This window comes from Diabrotica virgifera, chromosome 2 (assembly GCF_917563875.1).
Source record: "Diabrotica virgifera virgifera chromosome 2, PGI_DIABVI_V3a".
Taxonomy (NCBI): Eukaryota; Metazoa; Arthropoda; class Insecta; order Coleoptera; family Chrysomelidae; genus Diabrotica; species Diabrotica virgifera.
Window position 1 is genome coordinate 82,294,873 of NC_065444.1, and position 26,647 is coordinate 82,321,519.

The 26,647-nt window shown below is 30.3% G+C and overlaps 1 long non-coding RNA gene across 1 annotated transcript; it reads left to right on the plus strand.

The window, feature by feature from the left end:
• Positions 1-1,937: 1,937 nt before the first annotated feature.
• Positions 1,938-3,702, plus strand: LOC126879540 (uncharacterized). Its single transcript, XR_007696109.1, has 3 exons — positions 1,938-2,235; positions 2,296-2,491; positions 2,554-3,702. It is a non-coding gene; the product is annotated as an uncharacterized LOC126879540 (long non-coding RNA).
• The last annotated feature ends 22,945 nt before the right edge of the window (positions 3,703-26,647 follow it).

Consider the following 26,647-nt stretch of genomic DNA (forward strand, 5'->3'; position numbering starts at 1 on the left):
TTTATTCACCTATTAAAAACAAAGTTTTATTTTATTTGTTGGCTCACAAGACAAAGTATCTAAAATTACTTTCGAAATAAAAGACAATCCATAAGTTTTTACTGCACTTATCATTGTCATCTTGATCCCAAACGATTTGTGCTAATAGCAGCAATACTGTAATAATTCTGTTCGTTGTACGAAAACCACAGAAAAACAAATAAACAAAAAACATCTAGATCTACAAAGAATAACATCTTTTTACGGTTGTGTTTGATCACATTTGAGAGCGTATGAGGTCCATTATGAAACGCCAGTCAGAATTATGACTTTTATCTCGAAAACGAGGACAAGAAAAGGCCATGCTTTTGTTTACTTTGTGTTTTGGGAAAATTTGATCATTTTGTTGTGTTTGTAAATTCCTTTACGTATTGTAAGATAGTAATTGATTTCCAATGTTACATTTGTAGATTAGAAATAATGGGGAATATTTTTTTTCATGCAAACATTCATAATACTGTGGGTGGTCAAATTATCACACAATTTCACAAATTTCGGTATTGTCTGATTTAACTGATTTTGTTTTTGGAAAACACTAAGTTGTGGGTCTTATTTATCTCTTTTGTGCAATGAAACATGGCTAAATTATAAGATTTGTAGGTAAGACAAGTATTCATTTTGTTTAATATTTCTATACAATATTTTTGTATTACTTTCTAGTTTATATTATGTTGCCATTCTCTAATAACATCTTCAATCAACTGGCGAAACGCTTGTAATAGCTGGTTTGATTTATTGCCATACAGTCTCAATCGGGTTCATCTCAGCAAAGTTTTCCTATTCTTGTTCTTGTTGCTGTGTTAGTAGCCGAGTTCTCAGTAAGCGTTTATATTGATTCTTCTTCGCGAATGATGTTTAAACATTGTGTTTATTATACCAAGACCTGTATCGATGAAAGACTGAAGGAGACGTTCAGTTCTGTCATTTCGCTCGCCCAAGCCATGCTTGACCACCGTTTATTCCAAAAATGGTTAATGGTAATCTATATTCGTTTTTTCTATTTTTAAATTCCAATCTCCATTATCAAGAACTGTTCTTTCTTATGTTGGAGATAGTGTGAATGTTGGAGATAGTTTTATGTATCAGGTGGTAAGTTCTACTATATCTTGTAACGTTTCGGATGTAAACATATATATCTGCATAATTATATTAATTTAGGGTTTTTTAATTACTAAATTAATCACTGGACCTATTCATGTACACTTCACGTCATAAAAAACTGGTACAACTCTTATAACCGCAAATCGGGTTTTCAAGTTGTGTAAGTTGATCTTGTCACATATGTCATTCTAATTACTAGGGCAACGTTGCCAGTTCAACGAAAATATTATGTTAAACCAGCTAAAAGCAGGGCTGTACGACAACCGAAAGTTTTTCGTATACTAAAAATTAAAACAGAAGTCACTCATATTTACTAAACATGCATCCTAAAATAATTCTATTAATTTTGTAATCTTCGATCATCACAATTAAGTTCCCATATCTACATTGATTCGTGTTTTATTATAATTTACGAAAATATTTCCATACAAAAATAATGATAGATAATAAATCTAGACATGACTTTAACCTTTAACTACACGCGCTGGCGTACTTTGTACGCCAGATATAAGAATTCTACTGGAAATATATTTAAAAATTTAATTTTTGACCTTGCTTATTTTTCTAACCTATCACTGGAATGTGCTTTACAAGTTGGTTTTAGGCCCGTATTTATAGTCGAGTCTCAAGACAGCGTCGATGCTCAAGACCGACCTTGAACCAACTTTGTGTTTTATAAACCGATCTCGAGACACGACGTTGTCTTGGGAAGTGTAAAATGACAGCTGAATCTCAAGTCATCGATCGACCTTCCTCAAGACCGCGATTCTAACCTAACTTTATCTAATCTTTGAATTTTGAATATTTTAAATTCAGTTCCAACATATATTTTTTGTTTTTCTAATTACAATAAAAATGTATGAAGAAGTAAAAGCATTTTTAGAGTTTATTGATAATATTGGAGAAGAAAATCGCCCGGGAAGTATACAAAAGCGATATATTCAAGATAAAAATATAATCTAAAATACAATGGAGTATTACAATATTGAAGTTCATCAGCGAATCAGCGCATTAACTTAAACAATAAAGGTTTTATGCTACTTATAGGAATATAACCAGTTTTTATGAGGAAGCCCACTTTCCAAAAATGTACAGGTACTGTAAAGACATACAATATATGTTATTCAGGCTCTTATTATGTAAATGAATTTGTAGGTACTAGAAGAAATTGAAATTATGTATATTATTGTTCAACAACAAGGTTATCAAGTCATTCTATATTTGATCTAAGAGCATTAAGAGTGAAATTGTGAAATGGAAAGAAGTGAAATTCCAGGATTATTAATAGGAATAGATGACAGTAGTGGGTATGCATGCAGACACTATCTACTTACCCCAGTATTACACCCTGGTATTTATTGATAATTGCTAAATAAATAGTAGGTTATTTAATAGACATAAATATCTTTTTAGGTAATGATCAAGAAAATAAGATATTTTTACCATAGTACTCATGTGAGAACAAGAAATGTAGAAAAGCTATTTGGAACCTGGAAAAGAGAGTTTCCTTGTCTTCAACAAGGTCTACAAACCAAATTATATACATGTCTTGCAATAATATGTGCTACAGCAGTACCTTACAATCTAGGTAAATAATGATCTGGTGGTAAATAGACATGTTAATGATGTGGAACAATCTCTAAATTTTTGGTGACATTTTTTTCAACAATATTTTGCATGAGAATACATTATTGAATACCTACTCTTATTGTGTTTGATTTTTTTGTCTATTATTTCTCAAAATGTCATCATGATCATTGTTCGACAGCCCTTTTTGTTTGAGTTTTGGTCTCTTGAGGAATACAGCTCCATTCCAATCTATTTCAGAATTTGTTCTTGCAATTTTTTATTTTTAAAATATTAATGTCTTATTCTGTTTGTTCCTTATATCTAATCTATAGCTCTCTCGTTATATGTCAAGCTGACATTTGTGTGTTTATTTTGGAAAGTATTTCATATGCTTCCATCCTTCCTCTTAGAACGTGGTCCTATTTTGATGAATGCATATGGATCATGGTATGCCCTGTATAGTTCAAAATTATATTTCATATGCATCTATCCTTCCTCTTAGAACGTGGTCCTATTTTGATGAATGTATACGGATCGTGGTATGCCCTGTATAGTTCAAAATTATATTTCATATGCTTCCATCCTTCCTCTTAGAATGTGGTCCTATTTTGATGAATGTATATGGATCGTGGTATGCCCTATGCCCTGTATAGTTCAAAATTATATCTTCTCTGGTCTTCATATTTTAGATGCTATTTAGCCTGATTCTAGTGCTTTATCGTTATTTCCAGTGCTTTATCAATTTTTCATCGTTTATTTTACCTACCTGTCTATTGCTACTCTACTATTGTACTTTCACCATATTTGGAATATAAATATATAGTAACCTTCTGTCTTTCTCTTGTTCAACTGGAATTTGTTTATTTATTCTGAGAATACATTATTGAATCTGTATTATGTTAGATATATTATTTTTTATTTTATTTCTTAATATGTATTTTTTATATTTTATTTTAAAATAAATGAGTATGAGTTTCCCTCTCCTTAAATAAATATTTATTTGACAAACCTTTCTTTACCAAATATAAAATTAATTACACATCTTGACCTCGGAGGTAAACTACACTATGTCATTTCGAGCAACTGTGTTTAGCGTTTGTTTGCAACAAAGTTTAGAGCACTTAGGATGGTAATAAAAATCTGATATATCCCATAATTAGTTTAAAGACAATATGACTATATTTTAATGATAATATATAACCAATGTGTATAATCCAACTAATAAAAAAACACCATGTCGACATAGTGTAGATTACCTCTGAGGTCCAGGCGTGTAAACAGCAATACTGTGATAAGCACTCTAATAACCAGCAAAATAGCGCAAAAAATGAAAAACATATGTGTGTTGAAATAAAAAGAGATGTAAAATTATCTATAGGAACCTATAAATTTACATTACATAGTTTGTCACCTTTAGATGTGTGGGAGGAGTATGACAACTATCGCAGAGGTCTAAAGGTGGGAAATTATGTAATGTAATGTAAATTTATAGGTTCCTATTGATAATTGTACACCTCTACTAGTTTCATCTTCTTTTATTTCACAACATACTATATGTTTCCATCTTTTGTGTCATTTTGCCAGTTAATAGCACGCTCATCACTGTATACCATTATTTATGCAGATGACATAGTCCTCTTAACAAGAAAAAAAGCTGAAGTTGTTTAGAAACTTGAGAGGTGAAGCAAGAAAATTGCATGTCTATTATAAATGAAACAAAAATAAAATATTAAGTGTATTGAAATGTGTGGAGAGATGAAGTAGAATAAATTTTTCACACTAAAAACAGGAACAAAGGCATACAAAATTGAAAATATCAACCAATTGAAGTATTTAGGAGTGGCAATAATTGATAAATGGGAAGAAGAAAAAGAAATAGAAAAGATACTACTAAGAGTAAGCTAGTAAGCAGATCGATGGTATATGATTGAAGTCAAAAATGTATGTAGGACAACTATAATGCAAAAATGTATTATAAAGCAGTTATTTTAAGTGGCATTGTATGCTTGTGGCACTTGAAACAATAATTAATAAGAAAGATGAAATGAAAATAGACATAGTACTGGTAGGGGCTGGCAGTTCTGAGTTAGGACTGGCAAAAAATAAAAGATATGAAAAGTCAGGTGGCTAGGTCAACATTACTTGAATATAAGAGCGACATGTAAGAGATTATTTTTGGAGGAAAAAAAAAGAGAAAGACCATGAAGAGTTGTTAGAAGCAGTAAGGAGATTTGGATGATATAGAAGTGTAGAACTGGAGGAGGAGCGTTAATGTCCAGTAGAAATGGATAGGCTATATTTACTTTTGTGCTGTTATTTGGGTAAGATTGTTAATATTTTCTATCAATATTGTTGTTGCTTGATAAAAATTCTTCTAATAATTTAATTTTATCTGACTCATTCATATTGACAATTCAGACATATATTTATACATTTTAGAGTAGATGACTTTAAAGCAATATAGCCAATATTTATGAGTTGCGTTCCTGGGACGATTTTATCAAAATATAGTTAATTCGATTACATAAAATCAACTTTAACTGAATAATATCCGTCACAAAATTTATAGCATGTGATCTGTCTTTAAGAATTTAAACATTAAATAAATTTAATTTCAAACTTAAATTGCGGCTTATTCCCATGAAAATAGTAATTGCATTTTATACAAGTGCCGCCTGTCATGGTTTCTTCTTTGTTTTAAGTCAGATGAAGAATATAAACATACAAGAAAGCTTACACCATTAATAAAAAGGCAGGTAATACTAGGAAGTACCATAGTTTTGTTTTATTTCTCTCATAACAAATAAAGGATATCTCCAACCAAGAATAAACTAATATCACAGTATTCTGTTATATACTAGGGTAATATCAAAGAATATATTTATACTTTCCTTTAATATGCAATCCTTTACCACAAAGAAAAAAAATCCTTTATCTCATAATGGAAAGAAATGAGAGGTTATTAACCTTTGAACAAATAGCATGTAAGATTTAGAAAAAATAAAAATGTAAACTATCCACTAATAAAATAAACTTTATTTAGGTAACTGAAAACATTTTAATAATCCATTTTCAAAAAACAAAATAAATATAATAAAAACATTTATATTTAACTTGACGATTGACAGTTTTTAGTTGGTGTTCTATGCCAAAATTGCTTAAAATCCATAATTTTCCAGCCTCGAGATCAATCTTGGCCGAGAATAGCCGAAGACTCGTTTATAAAACAGAACGTGGTCTTGAGCTCGACGTTGCCGTAAGACCGTCTTGGCGGAGACCGGTCTCGAGATCAGTCTTGAGTACTGACTATAAATACGGGGCTTAGTTTCGTTATAATCGGCGTTCTGGAAAGATCGTAATTTACATTTTATTATTTGTTGTTTCCGGTGGTGGACAATATACCCCAGGATTATATTACTATAAGTTGTAATATAAGTACAGGTTTTAATTGTTTTTTAGTCATTATGGCAAAAAATATATTTTCCTTTGTAAACAATACTTTTTCTCCTGTAAAAAATCACATTTAAAAAAATTTTTATTAGTAATTTTATTTATCATGGAATCCAGTTATTCCATGATTCCAGTTATAAATCCCAATTGCTTACTGAAAAGGAACTCCAAGTATTCACTGATGCCGAATAAGGTTTATAACAAACAACTAAGTGTATTTTTTCAAAAAAAAAAAATTAAACAAATCCGCTGTTTTTAAGTGTATTTTCTTGTGGCGTACAAAGTACGCCACGCGTGTAGTTATGTTATAACTTGATGCGCGGGTAGTTAAAGGTTAAGAGTAAACAGTAGCGCGTCGTCAATATTTTTGTTTTTTGAAAGTTCTGCGAACTTTCAACAGCGAGGCAACAGTGCGTCGGTAATACGACAGTGATAGTCGCATCATACTTTTAAAAACAATAATTATTATAAAATCAATGGGAAGGTCCCCGTAGCTGGCTGTATACCATAGTTAAAAAACCATACAGAAGTAAAAACTTCTTTTGTATATTGGTATAAAAAGTTTTATTAAAAAACATAAAAGTCCTCCAAAAGGATTTGCAAAACGTTTTCAATCTGAATCAGATCATCCTCAGTGCCTAGAACGAAGTATTTCCACGTTAAAATGAGTGCAAAAGGTTAAAATTGTGACTAGGTTAAAGAAAAATGTGGCAATACTTACGTTCTGCTTCGTAAAAGAAACTAGCAACTTTTTGAAAAAGGTTACATCGATATTTATGGTTTACATAATAATTAAGTGGTATTTGTAGCGACTCCAAGTCGATGTTACAAGATGAAATGTGTTAGGAGTGCTCAAAGGGCAACATGGTTCCCTGCTCGTTAAGAACTCGTGGTTCTTGCCAGTTCAATGGACACAGACCAACAAAAGTGAAGGAGATGACAATCCAATTATCAGACCGAAGTGACATGACAAGATAGGTAGTCAATTTTTGGTTATGAATTTCAAATTATTATTGTTGTTTAAAAAATTTGGATTATATATTAGTAACTGTATAAAATTGAAATTTAAATTATAATAATTAGATTTTATTGTAAAAGTATATAAGGCAACCTCTGTTACAGAAAGAACTGTTGTTATTGTGTTAGGTATAGTATTTTTACTACAAAAACGTTATTACGTAGGTCAAAATTTTTGGCGTAAGAGAACTGTCAAAACATTAGATTGTGACTTTCATTATTGTCATGTTTATTATGAACATGGCAATAATGAAAAGTCACATTCTAATGTTTTGACAGTTCTCTTACGTCAAAAATTTTGACCTACGTAATAACGTTTTTGTAGTAAAAATACTATAGATAAAATGCTAGTCAGTGACGTCATCGGTGATTAAATTTGAGAAAGAAGGCAAACATTTTTATTTAGTTTGAAAGAAAAGAAAATTAGTTATATGTGCACCACCTATATAGGTACCAAGATAAGGTGTATATTAATGTTGTAAAAATAGCTAGGTGATGTTGGTTGCCTATGTATATGGTTGTAACGGTTATTGACAAATTGAAAATAATACAATTTAATTGGTTGTCTGAATTAAAGAACTAAAAACTAGAAAAGATAATGGAGCAAACAGACTGATGTGAAAGTAATGTATATTATTGTAACGCTTCCCACATAGGCGAGAAGATTGTTTAGCAAAATCAAGTTGAGAACGAGTGATGGTGGTTGCCTGATATTATGGGTTGAAATTAAAATTGTTTAATTAAAATTACTGACAGAATATTAGTTATTTAATGATAATTACCTAAAAGATGTTGTCAGAAAATTTGTTTACAAATTTTAAATTTTATAATTATGATTTAAAAGAATCCAGTCAAAGATGGAATAACCTGAATGATAATATCAGAAATGCAAAATGAATTATGCGTCAAACAATTGTTATTATTAAACTGAATGGATGAAGTTAATGAGTTATAACATAAGAGGCAACCATAGGAAATAGTTAGGGTGTGAGTGTATATTGGAATGATATTTATATAATACAGGCTAAAAGTTGGGGTTACTGTCAATATGAGGCAAAGATCTTGATGGAATAATTCATTGGATAGGTTAACTGAAAATTTGAAATTTTTGAGAGAAATGAGAGAGAATTTGTTGAGAGAAAATGAGAGAATAGTGTTGCCAAATAGAAAAAAGAAGAAGAACAACCAGATCAAGAAATGTATGGGGAACCGGAAACATCAGAGACAAGAAGTATGGCCATGTAACTATGTGGATTGGGAAAATGTATGAGAGAGGAATGGTAATGGAAGAAGGTAAACTTTGTTGTGGTTGGTAATCTAACTTAGATTTAAGGAACATGTGTGGAGGAAGATTGGAAGAGAAAAGAGGTAAACTGTGGTAAGGGTGGGATAGATAAAAAAGGGGGAGAGAAAGAAAAGAATCAAAGAGCATATTTGAAATTGTTAATGGGTGATTAGTAAGGAAATAATAAATGTTAAATGTAAGTGGGGTGAAAAGAAAAAGGGGAAACAAAGTAAGGAAATGATTGATAAAACAAAAATATTTAAAAATAAATAAATAGATAAAAAAATAAAACAAAAAATATATAAAATAAAGAAAAGAATGGAGGATTAGACCAAAATATTGTTAAGGGAATAATTGTCGGTGAATAGGAGTAAAAGGTCGATTTAAAGTGTTCTGGCGGTTAACGCAATTGGGGCTAGTCCTCATGTCTCTAGAGATCTCCAGGTCCTCATACAAATCTAACCGTAAAGAGTTCCTATCCTGAATATTGTGAATTAATTTTTACTTTTATTATATTAATTAATTAACTTTTACAATAAAATCTAGTTATTATAATTTAAATTTCAATTTTATACAGTTACTAATATATACGACTAATATATAATCCAAATTTTTTAAACAACAATAATAATTTGAAATTCATAACCAAAAATTGACTACCTACATGTCACTTCGGTCTGATAATTGGATTGTCATCTCCTTCACTTTTGTTGGTCTGTGTCCATTGAACTGGCAAGAACCACGAGTTCTTAACGAGCAGGGAACCATGTTGCCCTTTGAGCACTCCTAACACATTTCATCTTGTAACATCGAATTGGAGTCGCTACAAATACCACTTAATTATTACGTAAACCATAAATATCGATGTAACCTTTTTCAAAAAGTTGCTAGTTTCTTTTACGAAGCAGAACGTAAGTATTGCCACATTTTTCTTTAACCTAGTCACAATTTTAACCTTTTGCATTCATTTTAACGTGGAAATACGTCGTTCTAGGCACTGAGGATGATCTGATTCAGATTGAAAACGTTTTGCAAGTCCTTTTGGAGGACTTTTATGTTTTTTAATAAAACTTTTTATACCAATATACAAAAGAAGTTTTTACTTCTGTATGGTTTTTTAATAATTATTATCGTTGTTTATATGGGGATAGTTGGTCAGCCCAATAGGAAAATTTGTTTGATTCAAATTGAGATAGTCACCAGATGTCCCCACAATTTCTGTCAGGGTCGCAACGTCAAAATGCATAGACACCAAGTTGGATACGATACTATTCATAACACCCCAACTCGCATACATGTTATGAAAAATAAATATTGTTGTAGAATTGTTTTTTTTTTGTAAAGAAATTCAGAAAAAATTAAATTTGTATCAACGACCATGAAATCATAGTTTTTCATCACCCTGTATATCACCAAAATTGTTTAGAATTTAATTTTGCTATTAAGCAAGTGTTTCGGGAAAAAGTGAAACGACTAATAAGCGATTCTACGAAATGCACGGGACATGAGCAAACAATTCGGTGATTAGAGAGTTGGACATCGTTGACGAAAACAAAGACGGCTTTAATATCTTTTCCGGGAAGGTTTTTAATGTGGTATACAAACTGTATTAGTTTTTAGTTGTAAAATTAGAAAGTAGTAAAGAACTAATTATGATATTCTTTGAAATTTGACAAATTGTAAAAGTTGGAAGAATATTTGGTTTCTTAAGAAATAAATGGTTAGAGAGAGGTTGTTGTCTATTGGATGGAAAATATCAGAAGAAGGGATAATGATTGTGAGAGTATGGATTTGAGAGAAAAATAAAGACACTGTGTAATTGACATCGGAAGAGAGAGCAGTCCAATTTTTTATAAAGTGTAGAATCAATGTAGAGTGGTGTGATCGGCCTTTGCGAGCAGAATCAAGTTGAAACCAAATCGTCGACCGGTTGAAGAGTTAATTTTCCTGGTCCGAAGGAGATTCCTTTGTTTTGTCTAGAACGAGTAGCTGATTATTATCCGTTTGTGCACAAGATATTCGAGCAAGTCCTGTGTGTTTTTCTTGGAAGCAGTTTGGACGAGAGGGACTTTTTCGCAACATCCAGAGAGTACGTGTTGGGAGAATCAAGGACGGTGCAATCCAGAAAAGGAGGGAGTGAAGAATAAAAGGTAAGTCAAATCATTTGTCGGAATTGAGAAAATTTATTTATATCAAAACCATATTTGTTTATTTGTTTATTGAACAATTTTCCTAACGCAGTTAGTCATTTCAAATTTGAGAAATCAATTCAAAAGAAGAAAAGTAAAATTCATTCAATTTATTATGAGTAAATAAGAAATATCAGAGTTATAGTTTAATTTATTAAGTTAGAGATTGTTGCAACAAAGTTAAATTTTAGTATTTTTTGAATCTTATGTACACGGCTTATTTGATAAAAACAATAGATTACATTCACATGATTTTGAGTGTTTTCAATTTCCCTGTTTCTACCCTGGAAGAAGTAAGCAACCACAAATACTAGAAGCCACAGATCACAGGTATTGTATCAAATACAAGATTACCCCTGAGAATAAAATTGATTGGAAAATTTAATTGGAATTTAGTTGTGTTTTTACATAGGCAAGAAATGAAATAATTGAATACACCATTAAATTAAGAATTTGCTAATTAATCTAAATAAATAGAAAAAGTAGAGCATAACAATATATATGGAAGAATATATTTAGAAATTGAATTAATGATGTCATGCTCTTACATAACATAATATATAGTAGCATGACATCATTAATTCAATTTCTAGATATACTCTTCTAATATATATTTATTTTTCTTAATATGTATGCGACTTGGGGTGTTATGAATAGGATCGTATCTAACTTGGTGTCTATGTATGGTGTCTATAAAATTGTGGGGACATCTGGTGACTGTCTCAATTTAAATCATACATATTTACCTATGGGGCTGACCAACTATTCAACTTTCACCCGTAATTTTTAAATTTATTATTTAGTTGTTATCGCTTAATATTTACAACGCAAAAAAGTAATTAAATTGTAATCGATTTTTTTAAGATTTTGCTAATCATTTTGACGTTCTATTGATAAAATATAAATTTCTTACTTCGGATACTTTCACAATTTTCGTGTAGATGGCGCTAAGATAAATAGATTAATTTATAATTACATATTACGGAACATTAAAAAAACTTAAATTCAGTATTTAAAACGTAAGTATATTTAACCCGGTATTGGTCGCTAGGTAGGTTGTTACGCGAGTGGTCGCGCATAAGATTTTCCCTCACATATCCAACTTTTGCCTTTCTTTACAAAATTTTACAAAAAATATGAAGTTTCATCAACGATAAAGCCATTTGCTTTAAAAAGACACGACGTTTTTCCGTTTTATTATTATTATGTTTATATAAAATGTGACTATTGATGCCGCCAATATTTAACATTGAAAAATATATGGTAAGTGACCATCTACAACTAACCCGTGAAACAGAATATAATAATAATTAAATGTAATTATATTTTATAATAATTTTTATTTTAAGATAATATAAGTCTTTCTTTAGTAGATGACTGTAAAATAATTAGTTGTTATAAATAAAGGCACTACGATTTAAGAAAAAAAAAAACAATTATCTCGGCTTCAGTGGGTTGTAGAAAATTTTTATTTTTTTTATAAATCTTCGTTTTGTCTTCAGCAACAATAATCTGTAAGTTAGAAACTCATAGGATGTACAGGGCCGCTTCAGCTCTAAATTTTTATAACGAAATTTGACCCCTTATTTTCAAACACAAAAATTATCTCGGCTTCAGTTGGTCTCAGAATTTTTTTTTTTTATAAATCTTCGTTTCATCTTCAGCAACAATAATCTGAAGTTAGAAACTCATAAGCTGTACAGGGCCGCTTCAGCTCTAAATGATTATAACGAAATTTGCCCCCTTATTTTCAAACCCAAAAATTATAGGTTTAAAAATGTTTTACGCATTTATTTACATCAGAATATGAAAATATAACTCTTTAAAAGGAGATTAGATGTTTCACCAACTCTCTACGATTTTTTTTCAAAAAGTTATAGCCTTCGACATTTGACCTCTTGGGATAAACAATTTATAATATCTAAGCAAAAAATTCGTTAACCTGGCTTTACAATTTTTTTGTGTTTGGAATTGAAAGATCTTCATTTTAAAGTTTTAAAAAATGAAAAAAATTATTTGTACAATAAATAATGCAATTGTAAAAAACGGCCATTTTGGATATTTCGCAGGCTGTTTTGCAATAACCAATTAACAAAATTAAACATACCATACCTCAAATTGTAGGTTTTTTAATTTACTACAACTTTGTATTAAAAAGTTTTTTTCTAAAATCAATATCCTAAGCTGCAAAATTAAAAATCATTAAAAATTGCAAATTTAACAAATGAAAATCGCAATAAAACAAAAAGCGCACAATATTTTTGGTTACATTTTAGTAGACGTTATTCCTGGCATCGTCCTTTAAAACACCTGATAGGTTTCAAAAATTCCTGAATTAGATCCTGAAATCGACCTATTTTTTACCCACAGCCTGGGGTATTTATCATTATCTGGGCATAAGCATCCGCTATGATAGTTAGATTAGTAGATAACCAAAGTTACTACGACTATCAGGATAGGGAAATCAATGTGTTAGAGAGAGAAGTACCTTTCCAATGAGTAAGAGTGAGATAGATGCTGACGTCACAAGGAATCTTCCATAATGGAATCTACCATAGTTATTTTCCGCTAGATGACACCAATCCGCCATTTTTATTCCATTTCAGTATTTTTAGATGGCGGCATAGCCAAAACGGCACTAAAGCATATCTCCGTTGTTATTGGTCCGATCGTGACATGTGAGGTATCATAGGAAAGGGGAGGGGCTAACGAATACGTTAACATAAAAACAAAGATGGCGGCATAGCTAAAACGGCACTAAAGCATATCTCCGTTGTTATTGGTCCGACGTGTGAGGTATTGGAAAGGGGTGTGTTGGATCGTGACGTACAAATGGATCGGTGGAAAGGGGCACGTTGCATATACTATATTTTATCTACGACCATAACATAATATGTTATTTAAACCAATCACGTGCAGAAATCTAAGCATTACGAGTTGTATACTATATTTTATCTACGACCGTAACATATTCGGCATTTTTATTCAAATTCGCCATTTTTATTCAAATTCACCATTTTTAACCCAATTTTCCTTGACATTACGTCGAAGAAATCTACCATAGTTTACCTATTAGCCGCTGAATGACGCCATTTTTAGTCAATTTTTATTCAAATTCGCCATTTTTATCCAATTTTCCTTGACATTACGTCGAAGAAATCTACCATAATTCAGCTATTATCCGATAGTTGGCGCTATACATCTCGTTAGCATTGGTCTGATTGGAGATTGTGGTACGTTAAAGGTGTGGGTAGTAACGAATATATTCATCGATATGAAAAAGAACTTCGACTGAGTTGACAAAGACAAAAAAAAATCTAGAAGGAAGATATTTAATAGAAAAAGATTGCAAATTTTCAAAGCAAAAGTCTTTTAGAGTAATTCGATTGAGAAAATTATATATACACAAGTAAAAAGAGAGGCATAGACAATAAAAGTTGTAGGTATGTAGTACCTAATGACAAAGACAAAAAAAATCTAGAAGGAAGATATGTAATAGAAAAAGATTGCAATTTTTCAAAGCAAAAGTCTTTTAGAGTAATTCGATTGAGAAAATTATATATACACAAGTAAAAAGAGAGGCATAGACAATAAAAGTTGTAGGTATGTAGTACCTAAACGGCTTAACGTAGAGAGGCATATATTTTATCTACGACCGTAACATAATTTATGTGTAAGCGATGGTGACATCTCATTAGCATTGGTCTGATTGGAGATTGTGGTACGTTAAAGGTGTGGGGAGTATCGAATATGTTATTTAATCCATAAACTAACCGTTACGAGCTGCATACTATATTTTATCTACGGCCATAACATTTGGTGCCACCAATTCGCCATTTTTATTCCAATTCACCATTTTTATTCCATTTCAGTATTTTTAGTTAAACTCGCTATTTTTATTCCAATTTGTCCTGATACAGATATTACGTTGAAGGAATCTACCATAATTCGTTCTAAATGTGATCTCAAAATCCCATACATAAAACAAATTGAATTCATCGATATGAAAAAGAACTTCGACTGAGTGCATTATAAATGACAAAGACAAAAAAAAATCTAGAAGGAAGATATTTAATAGAAAAAGATAGCAAATTTTCAAAGCAAAAGTCTTTTAGAGTAATTCGATTGAGAAAATTATATATACACAAGTAAAAAGAGAGGTATAGACAATAAAAGTTGTAGGCATGTAGTACCTAAACGGATTAACGTAGAGAGGCATAGACGTAAGGAGAGACGTGGACAATAAAAGTTGTAGACATGCCTAAATGGCGTAACGTAGAGAGGCATAGACAATAAAAGTTGTAGGTATGTAGTGCCCAACGGTATGGGCGCACAAAAAAATTTCCTAGATCTACTGACAAACTGGGCATTTCGCAACATCTAGCAACAGCGCCTCCCATAAGAGTCTGTGTATTAGAGTTAGATAGAAAATCAATTTTTCCCCAGATGCTGGGGGAAATTAAAAAAAAATTTAAGGTCCATTCTGCTCATTTTTGTCTCGTTTTGTGGTGGAGGCCCGACTTTTACGTCACGATTGGACCAATAAAACAGAAGATATAACTAATGCCCTTTTGGCTGTATCCTGAAAATACGTAACTAATGCCCCTGATAACGTATAAGATATAATAGAAGCAGTATTTTGATATGTCCAATCCATCCCTCTCTGAGAGATATGCGAGGTATCATGTGATTTAACAAATTGAATAATATAGAAAAATTAAACATAACATCATGCCATAAAGACATTAGATACAAATGATTTAACCACCAGACACAAAAAAATCAAATAGAGCAGAATGTTAAAAAGGAGTTCTGTATCTTCGGTCCTCTTGGTGCAATAGGGACATACGAATTCTCAAATGATACGATTTAACCAATAGAGTTCAGTGACAGAAAAATAAAATACATCATGTCAAAAGGGTCTTAGATACGTATTTTCCGTCCAATCGCAACTTACAGTACCTCAACCAATAAAATAAAATGGCATAAAAATCAAATACATCAGCATGTCAAAAAGGCTTTAGTATTTTCTTTTCTACTGAGAAACATCCAAATCTTTCGTAAAATATTATACACGGGCGTTCTTTCTATATGTCCAAACTAGTAAGCCTCTTATTTTTAACACGCAACTCTCAATATTTACATTATTTCTTCCTAGAAAATATCAGTGTATCAAAATGGAATACAAATATATGCAAACCACCAATTGCTAAATCTATCATTATATCGCTAATACCTAAAATACATATCAGATAAATTCTTTCGCTAAGTCCAAACCACCGATATTTCTCACATTATTTTCAAACCAGATTTAGAGTTCTAGTCAAACATAAAAATCAAATACATCAGCATGTCAAAAGGGTTTTAGTATTTTCGTTTCTACTAAGAAACATCCAAACTTTTCGTATACTATCGTGTTGTATACTTTTGTACACTATTGGTTTTTATAATTTGTTTAAATTTTTTTAATAAATGTAGCAATAACTTCGAAATTATGGCATTTAGTTGTAGGGAAAATAACATGAAAAATAATCAGTATTTCTTTAGGACTTCAAAACTCAAATAACGACTTCTTGTCCTATTAGAAATACGGAATTGGATTTCCAGAAAAACGGAAAATCTGACAACAATGTAATTGTCACTATAATATAGACCGCCTCAGAAAATTCATACCCATCAAAATCTATAAAAATCTTGCAAGCCGTTTCCGAGATAATTGAGTGTTTCCATACATAAAACTCACTCTGTATGCAAACCAGATTTAGAGTTCTAGTCAGACATAAAAATCAAATACATCAGCATGTCAAAAGGGCTTTAGTATTTTCGTTTTTACTGAGAAACATCCAAATCTTTCGTACTCTATTATACACAGGCGTTCTTTCATTATGTCCAAACTAGTAAACCTCTTATTTTTACCATGCAACTCTCAATATTTACATTATCTCTCCCTAGGTGCAAAATGTCAGTATATGAAGCATAAATATATGCAAGCCACTAATTGCTAAATCTATCATTATATCGATAATACCTACAATACATATCAGATAAATTCTTTCGCTAAGTCCAAACCACCGATATTTCTCATATTATTTTCAAACCAGATTTAGAGTTCTAATCAGTTGGAGAATACAAATTTTTGTTATAAAGTACGTTTTAAATGTGATCTCAAATAAAATCCCATGCATAAAACAAATTGAATTCATCGATATGAAAAAGAACTTCGACTTAGTGCAATATAAATGACAAAGACAAAAAATATATCTAAAAGGAAGATATCTAATAGAAATAGGTCGCAAATTTTCAAAGCAAAAGTCTTTTAGTATAATTAGAGTAATCCGATTGAGAAAATTACTTATTATGGGTATACACAAGTTAATAATAAGCAAAAAATCGAACTTCTATTGATCCAATCAAAAAAATCAAATACATTTGTACTATGAGAATGATCTCCGAAAGGGAAATCGATAGGTCAAAATAAACTAATTTTAAAGTAAAAATGTGGCTTATTCACAATAAAAATAATAAATAATAAATTTTCTTGCGCTCCTTATTGTTTTACGAAAGATACAAAAAAAAAACACGAAAAATACACGATACGTAGGTAGAAAATAATGTCATTATTAATTATGACTTAATCATTCTTTCGAATGTTTTTAGTACGCATGACTCTAAGAATTTACCCTGGTATGATTCTGGTTTCGAAGGATCTTTGGACGGTTTTAAAATAATTCGAACTAGGTTTCGAAGGATCTTTGGACGGTTTTAAAATAATTCGAACTAAATATATTCTTACCAACCATCTGGAAACTTAAGGTGTGTGTCGATATAATTCTTTATTTGCACTAACGCCATTACTATCTACAATCGGAAATTTTCTTAATCATTCTATAAGTACAGTATTTTAATTGCATTTTAAACAGGTTTCTAATTCACTTATGGAAAAATTAGAATTAGAATCAGAATCAGATTAGAACTTTCATATTGTGATACATTTGTATATGGAAGAAAATAATACGGTATGTATAAGATACAAAATTCAAGCATTGGAAAAGCCATACAAGAGGCACACCAAATTCAAAAATCTTGACTATTTCGTCTAAACATGAATTAAAATTTCTAGTTCTATCTTCTAGCTTCTCATCCAGCTTGAAATAGGATATTAGTATTCATATTTATTATTTCAAAAAATTTTAAGATATCGTGTCTTTTGTTGTAGGTATACTGTCACATTTTCAATACATATTACCCAATTTTTACTTACCCATCATCGAGTTAATTTATAAATGCAATAAGTAACTCCTTAAGATATTATGCTTTCAAAAAACGCTACCAACCAATCTCCTTCATATTGGCTAGTTTCAAATGTATTTCTACAATTACACCATTATTTGCCGAAATATTTTAAAGCAGTGTTGACAACGTCTAAAAAACTGTACATAATTTGGTACATAAATATCAAAAATGATGATCAAAATTGCTTTTATTAGATGATTATTAGCTCTCTTTATCCAGCTTAACAAAATGAGAAAAGTGCTCTGCACAAGAGATCTAAGGTTAGAGCTAAGAATAAGGTTGGCTAGGTGCTACGTTTTCTCGACTCTGTTTTACGGAATGGAAGCTTGGACCTTGAATGCTGCATCAATGAAAAAACTGGAATCATTCGAGATGTGGGTATATAGAAGAATTCTAAAAATATCATGGACAGAACACGTCACAAATAAAGAGGTTCTGAGAAAGATGAACAAAGAAATGGAAGTCTTAAATACAATTAAAACCAGAAAATTGGAATATCTCGGACATATTACACGTGGAAAGAGATACAACTTGCTCCAACTCATTATGCAGGGAAAGATTCAAGGAAAAAGAAGCATAGGGAGACGCAGAATATCGTGGCTGCGCAACCTGAGAGAATGGTACGGATGTACATCAAACGAACTTTTCAGAGCAGCTGTCTCCAAGGTCCGAATAGCTATGATGATTGCCGACCTCCGTCGCGGAGATGGCACTTGAAGAAGAAGATCCAGCTAAAATAAAATAAATAAAGAACTTACATCGTCATATCCATATACTGTTTTGAAAACCGAGGACTTGGAAGCTCCAATAAGTCATAACTCGAAGTTTGAAATAGTAAATAGTATATCAGTGAATGTTTATGCTTTGGAATTAAATCAAGTTAAGGAAAAATAATTTTACGAATTAGTGCCTGCTTGCCTAAACAAAACAAACTTGATAGACATGTAAATTTGAATCTTATTCAGGATAAATATTTTCTAAAATTAAATGATTACCTACGACTCTCATCGTAGTGACGATGGAAATATTGAAATAAAATATCATTACTTCTGGAAAAAAAGGTGTCTAGGTTGTTACACTATATAACCAAAAAAGAAAACTAATTCACCCAGATTTATTGGAAAAATTTACTGTTTCACCGTATCATTAAAATCTTACAAAAAAAGAAATATCGAATTAAATAAACAATACATAATAGAACTAAGAAGTAAATTACGAATATCAGAGTGCATGAGATACGAAATAAACATCTTACAAGCAAAACTATCGATACAACAAATACATATTATATACATTATTCACTTGAAAATTTTAAAGTAATGTTGGCTGAATGTCCAAGAAACTGAGTATATTTAGCCTCTTTTACAATATTTCTGAAAAACTTCAACGAATTTGTCTATTTAGCGAAAAAAAAAATCTAATTCACGCAGTTTTATCGGAAAACTTTGCTATTTACCATTTTTATTCACTGTCTTTTTAATCTGTTGAGTAACATCTTTAATTTATTTTGATTTTTAAGAAGTTTTCTAACCTCCTCTAATTACGATTTTTTGTAGAATTTGGACTGGTTGTATTGAATTATGATAGGTATGTGTATCTGATTACGCAATAATTTCAAAGAGACATTCTTTGTAGCTTAGTATAAATTGGTCTTCTAATACTAAAATATTATAAAAAAATAATAGAGTAAAGCAATACAGGAGACTTAAAAAAGGTTTAAAATCTCATGAAATCTTGTTTATTTAGTCTAAACATGAATTAAAATTTATATTGTTCATACTTATTATTTCAAGAATTTTAAGATCGTTTCTAATTATCCATCATCCAGTTAATTTATAAATTATGAAATAGGTATCACTATGATATATTATGCAGCAATAACTATGTTTTCAAAAACTATACCAACCAATCTCTTTCATTCTGACGATGTATTTATACAATTACAACATTATTTACTTAAAAAGTTTAAAGCAATGTTGGCTGAATGCCCAAAAAACTGAGTATATTTAGCCTATTTTACAATATTTCTGAAAAACTTCAACGAATTTTTCTATTTACCGAAAAAAAAAATCTAATTCACACAGTTTTATTGGAAAAATTTACTATTTCACCATTTTATTCACTGTCTTTTTAATCTGTTGAGTAACATCTTTAATTTATTTTGATTTTTATGAAGTTGTCTAACCTCGTGTAATTACGATTTTTTTGTAGAATTTGGATTGGTTTTATAGGATTATGATAGGTATGTGTATCTGAAAACACAATAATTCCAAAGAGACATTCGTTGTAGCTTAGTGTAAATTGGTCTTCTAATACTAAAACATTATAAAACATAATAGATTAAAGTAATACAGGAGACTCAAAAAAGTGTTAAAATCTCATGGTACAAAAAAGAAAATGTCTCGAGTGTGAATTTAAAAATGGAGTTACTACAAAAAAGAAGATGGTACATACCTTTGAATATTAAAAAATATTTGAAAAATTTTAATTTTTTTTTGTAGATTGTGTAGTTAATACTAAAAATTAGTAAGGAAATAAAAATGATTATAAATTAAAAAAATCTTCGACGTTTGTTCTTAGAGCATGTGAAACATTAATAATTACCAAAAAATTTCAGTAGGTACTTTTAAATATTAAAAGTATTTGAAAAATTTTAATTTTTGTAGATTGTGTAGTTAATACTAAAAAATTAGTATGGAAATAAAAATACATATCAATTAAAAAAAATCTTCAGCGTTTGTTCTTAGAGCGTAGTTCGAGTATGCCCGAACTTTCCCGATCCCCAATATATCTACTTCTTCTTGTAGTGCTCATCCATTTTGGATGTTGACGATTATCCTAGAAATATATACTTTGCATACTAATGTACTGAAAAGATTTGTAGTTGTTGTGCTGCACCACATATATAGATTTTTTAGCCAGAAAATCCTTCACCTTCCTGGTTTTCTTCTACTTTTCTCTGTAAAATTAGTTGCAGCAGTTCATATCTTCGCTCTTTCTTACAATGTGTCGGATGTATTCGATTTTAACTGTTTTATTGTGGGTACCAGCTCTTTTTCTTTTTTAATTCTTAATAAAATAATCTAATTAGTTATGTGATCTGAGTAAGATATATACAAAAATAAGAAAAAAATGTTTTATTTCTTTGGAATAAAATAAAAAAGCCAAGTTGGTTGACTGGTTTAAAGTATTGCAGTGCAGGGGATTTGAACCTATGATCCAACACTTACTTATTTTCAATGCAATGTAACAAAGTCTTAAATCGCTCGACCAACGTGGCTTTGGAACTTTGCTCTAAAAAACAACGATGATATTCACATGTTATGACATTCCTATTGACAATAAAAAGAAATAAAATGTTTTTCAAATAATATTTTATTCAAAATACTGTTATTTAGAGTGTGAGCTTTATGATTATAAATAAAAAAATCTTTGACGTTTGTTCTTAGAGCATGTGAAACATTAATAATTACCAAAAAATTACGGTACCTTTAAATATTAAAAGTATTTGAAAAATTTTAATTTTTGTAGATTGTGTAGTTAATACCAAAAATTAGTGTGGAAATAAAAATAAATATCAACTAAAAAAAAATTTTCAGCGTTTGTTCTTAGAGCGTAGTTCGAGTATGCCCGAACTTTCCCGATTTCCCAATATTAGCTGTGAGTTTTGGCTTAGGATACCCATATAAAAAGCATGGAAAACGAAAAGTTTCAGCGTTTGTTCTTAGAGCGTAGTTCGAGTATGCCCGAACTTTCCCGATTTCCCAATATTAGCTGTGAGTTTTGGCATAGGATACCCATATAAAAAGCATGGAAAACGGAAAGTTTACCTTGGACAAGTGACGGCGTCAACGAATGTCTCTTTGGAAGTCTAAGCTACAACGAATGTCTCTTTGGAATTATTGTGTTTTCAGATACACATACCTATCATAATCCTATAAAACCAATCCAAATTCTACAAAAAAATCGTAATTACACGAGGTTAGACAACTTCATAAAAATCAAAATAAATTAAAGATGTTACTCAACAGATTAAAAAGACAGTGAATAAAATGGTGAAATAGTAAATTTTTCCAATAAAACTGTGTGAATTAGATTTTTTTTTTCGGTAAATAGAAAAATTCGTTGAAGTTTTTCAGAAATATTGTAAAATAGGCTAAATATACTCAGTTTTTTGGGCATTCAGCCAACATTGCTTTAAACTTTTTAAGTAAATAATGTTGTAATTGTATAAATACATCGTCAGAATGAAAGAGATTGGTTGGTATAGTTTTTGAAAACATAGTTATTACTGCATAATATATCATAGTGATACCTATTTCATAATTTATAAATTAACTGGATGATGGATAATTAGAAACGATCTTAAAATTCTTGAAATAATAAGTATGAACAATATAAATTTTAATTCATGTTTAGACTAAATAAACAAGATTTCATGAGATTTTAAACCTTTTTTAAGTCTCCTGTATTGCTTTACTCTATTATTTTTTTATAATATTTTAGTATTAGAAGACCAATTTATACTAAGCTACAAAGAATGTCTCTTTGAAATTATTGCGTAATCAGATACACATACCTATCATAATTCAATACAACCAGTCCAAATTCTACAAAAAATCGTAATTAGAGGAGGTTAGAAAACTTCTTAAAAATCAAAATAAATTAAAGATGTTACTCAACAGATTAAAAAGACAGTGAATAAAAATGGTAAATAGCAAAGTTTTCCGATAAAACTGCGTGAATTAGATTTTTTTTTTCGCTAAATAGACAAATTCGTTGAAGTTTTTCAGAAATATTGTAAAAGAGGCTAAATATACTCAGTTTCTTGGACATTCAGCCAACATTACTTTAAAATTTTCAAGTGAATAATGTATATAATATGTATTTGTTGTATCGATAGTTTTGCTTGTAAGATGTTTATTTCGTATCTCATGCACTCTGATATTCGTAATTTACTTCTTAGTTCTATTATGTATTGTTTATTTAATTCGATATTTCTTTTTTTGTAAGATTTTAATGATACGGTGAAACAGTAAATTTTTCCAATAAATCTGGGTGAATTAGTTTTCTTTTTTGGTTATATAGTGTAACAACCTAGACACCTTTTTTTCCAGAAGTAATGATATTTTATTTCAATATTTCCATCGTCACTACGATGAGAGTCGTAGGTAATCATTTAATTTTAGAAAATATTTATCCTGAATAAGATTCAAATTTACATGTCTATCAAGTTTGTTTTGTTTAGGCAAGCAGGCACTAATTCGTAAAATTATTTTTCCTTAACTTGATTTAATTCCAAAGCATAAACATTCACTGATATACTATTTACTATTTCAAACTTCGAGTTATGACTTATTGGAGCTTCCAAGTCCTCGGTTTTCAAAACAGTATATGGATATGACGATGTAAGTTCTTTATTTATTTTATTTTAGCTGGATCTTCTTCTTCAAGTGCCATCTCCGCGACGGAGGTCGGCAATCATCATAGCTATTCGGACCTTGGAGACAGCTGCTCTGAAAAGTTCGTTTGATGTACATCCGTACCATTCTCTCAGGTTGCGCAGCCACGATATTCTGCGTCTCCCTATGCTTCTTTTTCCTTGAATCTTTCCCTGCATAATGAGTTGGAGCAAGTTGTATCTCTTTCCACGTGTAATATGTCCGAGATATTCCAATTTTCTGGTTTTAATTGTATTTAAGACTTCCATTTCTTTGTTCATCTTTCTCAGAACCTCTTTGTTTGTGACGTGTTCTGTCCATGATATTTTTAGAATTCTTCTATATACCCACATCTCGAATGATTCCAGTTTTTTCATTGATGCAGCATTCAAGGTCCAAGCTTCCATTCCGTAAAACAGAGTCGAGAAAACGTAGCACCTAGCCAACCTTATTCTTAGCTCTAACCTTAGATCTCTTGTGCAGAGCACTTTTCTCATTTTGTTAAGCTGGATAAAGAGAGCTAATAATCATCTAATAAAAGCAATTTTGATCATCATTTTTGAGATTTATGTACCAAATTATGTACAGTTTTTTAGACGTTGTCAACACTGCTTTAAAATATTTCGGCAAATAATGGTGTAATTGTAGAAATACATTTGAAACTAGCCAATATGAAGGAGATTGGTTGGTAGCGTTTTTTGAAAGCATAATATCTTAAGGAGTTACTTATTGCATTTATAAATTAACTCGATGATGGGTAAGTAAAAATTGGGTAATATGTATTGAAAATGTGACAGTATACCTACAACAAAAGACACGATATCTTAAAATTTTTTGAAATAATAAATATGAATACTAATATCCTATTTCAAGCTGGATGAGAAGCTAGAAGATAGAACTAGAAATTTTAATTCATGTTTAGACGAAATAGTCAAGATTTTTGAATTTGGTGTGCCTCTTGTATGGCTTTTCCAATGCTTGAATTTTGTATCTTATACATACCGTATTATTTTCTTCCATATACAAATGTATCACAATATGAAAGTTCTAATCTGATTCTGATTCTAATTCTAATTTTTCCATAAGTGAATTAGAAACCTGTTTAAAATGCAATTAAAATACTGTACTTATAGAATGATTAAGAAAATTTCCGATTGTAGTAATGGCGTTAGTGCAAATAAAGAATTATATCGACACACACCTTAAGTTTCCAGATGGTTGGTAAGAATATATTTAGTTCGAATTATTTTAAAACCGTCCAAAGATCCTTCGAAACCTAGTTCGAATTATTTTAAAACCGTCCAAAGATCCTTCGAAACCAGAATCATACCAGGGTAAATTCTTAGAGTCATGCGTACTAAAAACATTCGAAAGAATGATTAAGTCATAATTAATAATGACATTATTTTCTACCTACGTATCGTGTATTTTTCGTGTTTTTTTTTGTATCTTTCGTAAAACAATAAGGAGCGCAAGAAAATTTATTATTTATTATTTTTATTGTGAATAAGCCACATTTTTACTTTAAAATTAGTTTATTTTGACCTATCGATTTCCCTTTCGGAGATCATTCTCATAGTACAAATGTATTTGATTTTTTTGATTGGATCAATAGAAGTTCGATTTTTTGCTTATTATTAACTTGTGTATACCCATAATAAGTAATTTTCTCAATCGGATTACTCTAATTATACTAAAAGACTTTTGCTTTGAAAATTTGCGACCTATTTCTATTAGATATCTTCCTTTTAGATATATTTTTTGTCTTTGTCATTTATATTGCACTAAGTCGAAGTTCTTTTTCATATCGATGAATTCAATTTGTTTTATGCATGGGATTTTATTTGAGATCACATTTAAAACGTACTTTATAACAAAAATTTGTATTCTCCAACTGATTAGAACTCTAAATCTGGTTTGAAAATAATATGAGAAATATCGGTGGTTTGGACTTAGCGAAAGAATTTATCTGATATGTATTGTAGGTATTATCGATATAATGATAGATTTAGCAATTAGTGGCTTGCATATATTTATGCTTCATATACTGACATTTTGCACCTAGGGAGAGATAATGTAAATATTGAGAGTTGCATGGTAAAAATAAGAGGTTTACTAGTTTGGACATAATGAAAGAACGCCTGTGTATAATAGAGTACGAAAGATTTGGATGTTTCTCAGTAAAAACGAAAATAATAAAGCCCTTTTGACATGCTGATGTATTTGATTTTTATGTCTGACTAGAACTCTAAATCTGGTTTGCATACAGAGTGAGTTTTATGTATGGAAACACTCAATTATCTCGGAAACGGCTTGCAAGATTTTTATAGATTTTGATGGGTATTAATTTTCTGAGGCGGTCTATATTATAGTGACAATTACATTGTTGTCAGATTTTCCGTTTTTCTGGAAATCCAATTCCGTATTTCTAATAGGACAAGAAGTCGTTATTTGAGTTTTGAAGTCCTAAAGAAATACTGATTATTTTTCATGTTATTTTCCCTACAACTAAATGCCATAATTTCGAAGTTATTGCTACATTTATTAAAAAAATTTAAACAAATTATAAAAAACCAATAGTGTACAAAAGTATACAACACGATAGTATACGAAAAGTTTGGATGTTTCTTAATAGAAACGAAAATACTAAAACCCTTTTGACATGCTGATGTATTTGATTTTTATGCTTGACTAGAACTCTAAATCTGGTTTGAAAATAATGTGAGAAATATCGGTGGTTTGGACTTAGCGAAAGAATTTATCTGATATGTATTTTAGGTATTAGCGATATAATGATAGATTTAGCAATTGGTGGTTTGCATATATTTGTATTCCATTTTGATACACTGATATTTTCTAGGAAGAAATAATGTAAATATTGAGAGTTGCGTGTTAAAAATAAGAGGCTTACTAGTTTGGACATATAGAAAGAACGCCCGTGTATAATATTTTACGAAAGATTTGGATGTTTCTCAGTAGAAAAGAAAATACTAAAGCCTTTTTGACATGCTGATGTATTTGATTTTTATGCCATTGTATTTTATTGGTTGAGGTACTGTAAGTTACGATTGGACGGAAAATACGTATCTAAGACCCTTTTGACATGATGTATTTTATTTTTCTGTCACTGAACTCTATTGGTTAAATCGTATCATTTGAGAATTCGTATGTCCCTATTGCACCAAGAGGACCGAAGATACAGAACTCCTTTTTAACATTCTGCTCTATTTGATTTTTCTGTGTCTGGTGGTTAAATCATTTGT